The sequence below is a fragment of the Dreissena polymorpha genome, chromosome 6, assembly GCF_020536995.1.
Source record: "Dreissena polymorpha isolate Duluth1 chromosome 6, UMN_Dpol_1.0, whole genome shotgun sequence".
Taxonomy (NCBI): domain Eukaryota; kingdom Metazoa; phylum Mollusca; class Bivalvia; order Myida; family Dreissenidae; genus Dreissena; species Dreissena polymorpha.
Genome location: NC_068360.1, coordinates 46,570,022 through 46,579,362, shown reverse-complemented (window position 1 = coordinate 46,579,362; position 9,341 = coordinate 46,570,022). Strand labels below are relative to the sequence as shown.

Below are 9,341 nucleotides of genomic sequence, written 5' to 3'. Positions count from 1 at the left end.
TATATATATATATATATATATATATATATAATGCCCGATATACTTTCGGGCTCATAAACATCCGTACCTTGGAAGGGCGTTAGTTGTTTCCAACCCCTACCCCACTACATATAATTAGAATATTTCTTACAGAAATTACTTTAAGCAAACAGCGCAGACCCTAATGAGACGCCGCATAATGCGGCGTCTCATCTGGATCTACGCTGTTTGCCAAGGCCTTTTTTCTAGACGCTAGGTATAAATGGGTTAAGTTGATTATCATAATCCCAATTAATTAAGTATTATAAGGTCCAATAAAAAGTTCCATTATACCTATCTGTTGCATTTGTTAGTCTTATCTTTGATGTTTTCCCCAAAGACCTATAAAAATACGGTATTCTCTAGGTCTTTGTTTTTCCTAAAGCCCCAAAAGATCCAGTGAAGGAGGAGCCAACCAAAGAGGAGGCCGCCCCTAAACCAGCCCCTTTCATTAGGCCCCGCCACAATAAACACGAAGTCCTTCAGGCCCCGCCTTGGACTGGCCAGGGCACATAGGGCAGCCAATGAGATTCGAGATGCCAAGAAATATTATAATGAGGTCAACGCCATGTCCCCAGAGGTAAAGGTTCTTTCACATTTAAAATAAATATAAACATTAAATAACGATGTGACAATCTGAAATTGTGATTAACTGGTAGGTAATAAGATAGATCATCTAAAGTGTACAAAAGCAATATATATGTGTTCTTATAAAAGCATACATAATATCTATATATTTAAGATTGCATGCATATTATGAAATTCTGATTTGTTAATTGTTCATTGCAAGTCTGGACTACATTAAAATCATTAATTCTACGTTGAGAATATCACTATTGGATGCCAAGATTGAAAACGAATTTTTATCTGTGAACTTATCTTTGTGATCCAGTCCTTGCTGTCATTATGAATAAATCAATTCAATTGTGAAATATATCGCAATCTCAACTGTATGGTATCAGTTACGGAGCTCATTGATTCTTGATAAATGAAGGATACAGTAACACCATGTACAAGAACATACTACATGTTTTTCGGGCAATTAGATCATGTCCTACCAATAAAGGACTAATTTGAAACACTTGCAATAAACTGTATATAATCAAATGGAGATTAAACCATGTAACATGGTGCAATCTGTAATTGTCAAATTGTGAACAGACTGCGACCGATTGCAGAACAGCGTATTATAACGAACTGACACGCATTTTATCAGGTCTTAGCCAGAAATCTTAGAAAATGATACGCTCAGTTACATTATAGGTTTGACATAATAAGCTTTCTTATGTAGATAACAGTTGTATTTTTAAGCTACAAATTCAACTATTAAACATTGAAAGAAGCGCTAAGATGTGTACTGTAGAAAAATGATTAAGGGCGTCATGTTAGGAGAGACAATTTTCAAATGTAAATAGTGCCCCTTGTGACTTATCATATAAGCCTTGTTCTGGGAAAACTGGGCTTAATGCATGTTAGCAAAGTGTTGTCCCAGATAAGCCTGTGAAGTCTGCACTGGCTAGTCAGGGAAAACACTTTCGACTAAAACTTGATTTGTGTTAAGAAAAGACTTTCCTACAAAAAAAATATGAAAGGGGAATGTGTCTTCCCTGGTCAGCCTGTGTGGACTGCACAGGCTAATGTGGGACGACACTTTACGCACATGCATTTATGTCCAATTTACACAGAACAAGGCTCATAATATCATACCAAACTACTATTTTGATGTGACATGTGTATCATACCAAAAGTCAAAAATAGAACTACTATTTTGTCATGACATGTGCTGAAAACTTTTGATGTCAATCTAACAATGTATTTATTGAATGCACTCTCATGATGTGTCACCTCATTGATAAAAGGAAAATTACACAAAACTTTGAAAATAATAAACGTAACATTCATCATTCTTGCAGTTGATGTGTACTGCAAGTTTTTCGTCTCGGAAAAACCCTCGTTCGATGATGCCTACATTTTCGGTGACTTTGTAATATGACGACCCAAGACTTGGACCAAACATGATCACCTATGGCAAAATTCTTGGACTTGGTAAATACAGATTTTAAATATTATTGTCAACGATATTCATACATTGTGTTTGAATTGTTACCTGAATACATACTTAGCTTTGTCATGAACATGATTAACGAGCTGAATGGTACTATAATAAAAATGAGCCGCGCTCTATGAAAAGCGGGTTTAATGCATTTGTGTAAAGTGTCGTCCCAGATTAGCCAGTGCAGTGAACATAGGCTAATCAGGGACGTAACTTTACGCCTAGATTGGATTTTTGTTAAGAAGAGACTTTCTTTTAACAGAAAATATCATAAAATCGGAAAGTGTTGTCCCTGATTAGCCTGTGCAGACTGCACAGGCTAATCCGGGACAACACTTTACGCACATGCATGAAGCCCCTTTTTCCATAGAGCATGGCCCAAAGTTATTGTGGGATACTTTATCAACTGTTTTCCTCAATACTTATATGCAAAAGTACTTGTCATCATAAGGTACTTTAATAAATTCATGCACATAGGTCTCTGTATGTATTATGTGGAGGAGCTTAATTTGCCAAAAAAAAAACAACATTTTGTACATGTATAAGTTAAATGTACCGATTTCTGAACCATTGTGACGACCACATGAACCATCAAAAGAAGCAATTAACCACTGTTGTTTGAAGAGTCTAATGTTACTAGTTGCACATTAAGCACAAAGGGTCATTGGACTTTTTCTGAAATTATATAACGTATATGAGCAACCAGAAAATGGACAACGTAGTACTTCAATGTCTGAACACTTCTGTAAATAACATTAGTAGACTACACTTGGATATTTATGTAAAGGATATCCAGTTAAGATGACATTGTCGAGTCATTTTCAAAAGACATTAAAGAATAAAATAATTATGTGTTTCATACAGTGCTATGAAAGAGTTGGAATTAAGTCGTAATATATAGGCCGGGTTCTGGGGAGATCTGGGCTTTATGCATGTACACAAAGTGTTGTTTAAGAGTAGCCTGTGCAATAAACACAGGCTAATCAGGGACAAACTTTGCGCCTAAACTTGAGTTTCATTTAGAAGAGACTTTATTTTAACAAAAAATCACTTAAAGTCATAAAGTGTCTTCCGTGATAAGCCTGTGAAAACTACACAGGCTAATCTTGGACGGTAGTTTAAGCTGTTCCATAGTGGAATATTGTTCGGATACAAGTCTTTTATTTAATTTTAGACAAAAGTCTCAAGGTAGTTTATATTGGTTTTAATAGTCAAACTAAAATAATATTTTCAATATCTTAAATTAATACAATGGTATAAATTATGTTCTAGCCAAATCCTCCCTTAAATCTGAATTGTGCGCGATTTAGCCGAAAAGTGACAGACATGAACGGAAATGTGACACATACTGCGTCGCAATTTAACACATCCAACTTGAATGACTATTTTATTTGCTTCCACAACCAATATGTCTGCCTGTGGTCTAATCAAGAGAAAATGCAAATACATTAAAGCGAGATTATACGATTTTTTATATGTGTTAAATTCTAATATATTGATAAAATATGTTACAATAACACAAAATAGGCAAGAAAATTTAAACATTGAAGACGAATTTCATAAAATGCAGCAAAGACAAATTAGCGCCCCGAGCCGATTGTGACGACTATATTTCGTATAAAATTTTCCTACAATTACCGAAGCATTCGTCTTTTTATTAGGATCAGAGTAAGTGTTCGTGTGTCGTATGAATATATATCGTTGCAGAAATTAAAAATGGACCGTTAAACTAAATTTAGATTCACATCGTAAATGCATTATATATATGCTGGCAAATTCGACTGTACATACATTTTCGATTTCAGAATTAAATATCTGGCTTGTTTCGCATTTTTCGACACATGTTCTTCTTATCTTTTATTTTAATTTATATTGAAATATATGTATAATAAGTTTTTCACAAATTTTATATAAATTCATACATTTTTGACAAAATCGTATACCGGTAATCTCGCTTTAATTTATGGTGACTCTAATTGAATGTTCAACCTCCAAGGGAAGGTAATACTAATGTAAAATATAAAAATCGCCGTTCATGAGATATTCATGTACTCTAACCTAACATTTTCATGAACTTTAAGTTAACTAATTCTTATAAGAAATTAAGAAAATATGTATCTTATATTATACCACAGAACATTTAATAACAATAATTCTATGTAATACTCTCTATTCTATGTCTTAATTTTGTATATTTTGTGTGAGAATAATTTCTATATTAGATTAATGATGACGATTCTGTTCTATGATGGTATTTCTTATATGATTTCATATTCATTCCATGACAGTAATTTTCATGTTATTTAATAACAATAATCCTGTTTTACGATAGTAATTTAGTAGTTAAAATTGTATCCATGAATATTTTATTAATGATAATTGTGTCCTATAAGATTCATAACAACTATATAATTCTTACTAACATTTGTATTATGTGACAACGCACATATATTAGTCGTGTTCTGAGAAAACTGTGCATAATGCATTTGCATAAAGTGTCGTCCCAAATTAGCCTGTGCAGTCCGTAAAGTGTCGTCCCAAATTAGCCTGTGCAGTCCGTAAAGTGTCGTCCCAAATTAGCCTATGCAGTCCGTAAAGTGTCGTCCCAAATTAGCCTGTGCAGTCCGTAAAGTGTCGTCCCAAATTAGCCTATGCAGTCCGTAAAGTGTCGTCCCAAATTAGCCTGTGCAGTCCGCAAAGGCTAATCAATGCCGACTCTTTCCGCTTTTATGACATTTTTCGTTTACATGAAGTCTCTTCTCAGCAATAATCCAATTCATTCTTAAAGTGACGTCCCTGATTAGCCTGTGCAGACTGTACAGGCTAATCTGGGACGACATTTTACGCACATGCATTAAGCCCTGTTTTCCCAGAGCGCTGCTCATATAATTCTACCTGCATGCAGGTGCACTTGAGAAGTATATTAAGATCCTTGAAGAGAAGTTCAAGAACAAGACCTTGCAGCAGGTGTACGCCGGGGTGAACGGACGCAATGTGGATGACCCTGAGATGCAACAGTTCTTCAAGTTCAAATGCTGGATATAGACCTTAATGTTCAGAAATAGCAACATTTTGCATGTCCGGATGGGGTTTTGTCATCCTTTTGGAGATTCAGGTTTTGAAAATTGGGAATGTGAATTGGGTCTTATGTTTATTTTAAAGCTTGCATTATTCTTAAGAGAGCTATGATCATGCTTAGCATTTTTAAATATTGATGTACATTTTATGTATGTTTGAACTTGTATATATAGACTCCTTTATTCAAATTTGATCTAACATGAAAAGAATGTGTAACAAAAATATATTATACCACATAACATATCACTTTTATTATTATCATGTGTGTCACATTTAAATCTATTTGGTATTTTATTCACAATGTTAAATGTCACTAAAATACCACCAGATACGGGGCATTTTTTCTTTTGAAACTGAAATCATTATTTTCACAAGCCGATGATTATATCAAACCTGTCTCAAACGAAATTAGTATGGTGTTTTTTGTAACTGCACTTTCATGCGACATTTTAAATGTGTATATATTCTAAGTGCAACCTTTAAAACTGCACTTTAAATCTTCTTTATGATATTTTTATGTCCCCCACCACTATAGTGGGGGATATATTGTTTTTTTTCCCTGTCTGTTGGTTTGTTTGTTTGTTTGTGTGTGTGTTTGCGTCTTACTTTAACAGTTGCCATAACTTGTGCAATATTGAAGATAGCATGCATGTGTATCTCATGGAGCTCCACATTTTGAGTGGGAAAATGTCAAGGTCATCCTTCAAGGTCAAAGGTCAAATATATGGGTCAAAATCGCTTATTTAATGTACACTTTTGCAACATTGAAGATAGCAACTTGATATTTGGCATGCATGTGTATCTCATGGAGCTGCACATTTTGAGTGGTGGAAGGTCAAGGTCATCCTTCACGGTCAAAGGTCAAATATATGGGGACATAGTGTTTCACAAACACATCTTGTTTAATTTAAGTTACAACCACATAATTTATGCCATCATTAGATGTGTCGGAATGTTCAACATCAACACCAAACATTGAAATCTAAGGAAATGCCAATAGTTTCTTTTTGCATTCACATATGTACAAGTCCTAAGTCAAGCATGTTATATGCATAACATACACTGGCATCTATCATTTGAACGTGCATATAATCACCTGTCGCTGTCAAAGGCATTTATGGACTTTAACCTTTGTGACGTTTAGAGGCTTAGTTCTATCTAGTCCTTCAGCAAAGAACCCAAAATTGACCAGTAAGGGGGGCGAAACTACACATATATTGCTTGGAAGATGCATGCCAGTAGCATGTGAAAATGGTTGATAACAGTCTGGTACTGGCAGCTTTTGGTATTTTTTTCTCCTTTGGATATGGGGCCTCATTCAGCTTAATTTTCATAAATTGTCTGGGAGAAATTGAACCGAAGTAGGGTCAATATACACTTTGACCACCAAACAATTGCTACAACACTTATTTTAACTGATCCTGGTAGGGCAGAAGGTCCTTAAAATCATATCAAAGGTTTACCACAATCGGATCTCCGGAAAGTTGTTTTTTTCAATATGGCCGCCAAGATAGCCGCCATGACCTATTAGTATTAATGATCATAACTATGTAACTATCCAATCAAATTTGATGAATTGGTGTCTATACCTAGGTTTCAAGGGGCAAAGAACACATAATGGTCATCAGAAATTGTTTAAGTTTAATTTAGTACACACCAATTCAACATGGCGTCGAAAATGGCCGCCAAGATGGCCGCCAAAACCTATTTAAGATCATAACTATGTGACTATCAACTTAAATCTGATGAATTTGATGTCTATACCCAGGTTTCAGGGGGCAAAGAACACATTTATATCATCAGACAAAGTGCAGGTTAATTATGTAACACCGCAACTCTAACATGGCGTCCTAAATAGCCATCATGTGTTTGTTCCTCAATGACAATCGTCCAATAAATAATAGAACTTACTTGTTTTGTCATCATTTTTAATAAAAAACGCGAGTAGCGGTCGGTGTTGACACTTGTACACACAAAACGGTGACGTCATTCGTTACTTGGATAAATTTATTGATGACGTCATCGAACGGGGAAGTCCCTGAATGAAGACAAATGTTTTACACGAAGAATACTGATGCTTTATTCGAAATATAGTAACACTAAATAGAGAGAAGAATTTTAAAATATTTAAAAGCCGTAAATTTGATCATTTTTTCTATTTTATCATTATGATAAATCAGGAGACGCTGGTTATTTACTCCGAAAATTATCAGTTCCGGTTTCGGATATCAGGTTCGGTTGCACGCGCAGATACTAAACTTTTTAAAACAATAACCTGTGTAGATCTGCAGTCCAATAGGCAATACACGTGTTAACGTAGTGCGAGCTCTCGAGCTTACGACGGTCATTCATCCCCTACATCTGATATTACTAGATAAACTTATCTATACTCACATGGTTCATCCCCAATAAGACCATTTTTACGGCGACGGTCAACAGTGTAATCACGTGGGTGCCAGCGCGATACGACTCAACCGTGACGACAGTGTTATCACGTGGGTGCCAGTGCAATACGACTCAACCGTTACGACAGTGTAATCACGTATCTGCCAGTGCGATTATACTCAACCGTGACGACAGAGTTTCACGTAGAGGTCTGCGCGATACCACTCAACCGTTGCGACAATGTTATCACGTGGGTGCCAGTACGATATCACTCTACTGTTACGACAGTGTAATCACGTCGTTGCCAGTGCGATGATACTCGACCTTAGGTTGACCTTTGTTTCAAGAACAATAATGGTGGCTCATTAAAAACCGCCGTGCAGAGATATGACTGGCTCCGAAATAAGTTCAATGAGATGCCTGTCGAAATTACACACCGCGTGATGATGGTCGATTCAATTATTAATACATTGTACTATTTAAGAGTATTACTACTTTTCGTTTTAGATGTTAATAAATAGAGCATATTTGTTGGATTTGGTGGACTATCGATTTTAATTCACGAGTGATCGTAGAAAATGATTTTTACAAATGGCGCAGATATTCCACCAAATCCAACAAATGTTCTTTTAATGTTAATCTTACAAATTATTATTTTTGTGTTTTTTTTCCATTCTGGACAATACAAGTCCTTTTATGGCGCCCGAAAAGTTTTTTCATGTGTGTTCAAGGAAGCTTATCTGATTGTTTGTATACACATTCAATGCAGAGTAAAAATTTGGGGTCACAATGGAAAAACCAAAGATATATAAAAATAGTTCTGGTAAAACGATGAAAATTATCGATACTTTTCACTGTTATCGTTCACTATTATTTTTATTTTATACACTGTTATTTTTCACTGTTTGAAACAGTGAAATATCAGTTTTAATTCACTGATATTTCTCTATAAACTATCGGGGGAAAAAATAAAATAATTCTATTATCTTGAAAATACTGTCGATTTGCATAAAACAAGAATAGGTTATAAACAAGAAATTCTTCCGGACGTGGTGGTCTTTCCTACCAATGCATCGGTTAACGTTAACTTCCACATGAAATACTCCCTTGAGCAAAATAACGTTGCCGGACAGTTGACCGTGCGTGTGGACTTCGCTCAAGGGTTGTGTACATGTACGTAAAACGAAGTATTACAATTTAAATTCAGATCTTAGTTTCATATCGGTTTTGGATCGTAGGTCGCAGGTACGCTATTTTTGCTTTATTTAACAACATTTAATTATTTTAATAATATATATTGCTTTGAAATGTACTTTTCGTCGCGTTAAAATTATTACTATAATTAATTTAATAAAAAAATAAGATAAATATGAGATAATTTAAATTATAAATGTGATTGTTTGTAATGTTCTTTAGTCCAATTGTTACATGATGATTTAATTTCCAACTTTGGTTTTGAATACCATAATGCGTTCCATGTAAGGTGTCAGCGATAATAGTCTACGCGTAACTAGTCATTATCATCGTCCTGAACAGCCTCCCCCATTTATTGGTTCTTATCATCATCATCATCTTAATCATAATCACTAACGTTATCAGCAACGTCGTCGTCATAAAAATGGTATCATCATAATCACCATAACAATCATGATTTTTATTACTATCATGACATCAAAAATATCATTATCACAACATATTAAATATACTTTGTTTCAAAATGATAGAACATTACCAGGAAGTTTTTATACATATAAACATAGATAATATACTGCTTATTGCGATCAAACAATGAATGTTGATTGCACGT

At 34.8% G+C, this 9,341-nt stretch overlaps 1 long non-coding RNA gene across 1 annotated transcript; it reads left to right on the top strand.

Annotated features, from left to right (window-relative positions):
- Positions 1 to 409: 409 nt before the first annotated feature.
- Positions 410 to 7,059, top strand: LOC127836254 (uncharacterized). Its single transcript, XR_008028685.1, has 2 exons — positions 410 to 598; positions 1,932 to 7,059. It is a non-coding gene; the product is annotated as an uncharacterized LOC127836254 (long non-coding RNA).
- The last annotated feature ends 2,282 nt before the right edge of the window (positions 7,060 to 9,341 follow it).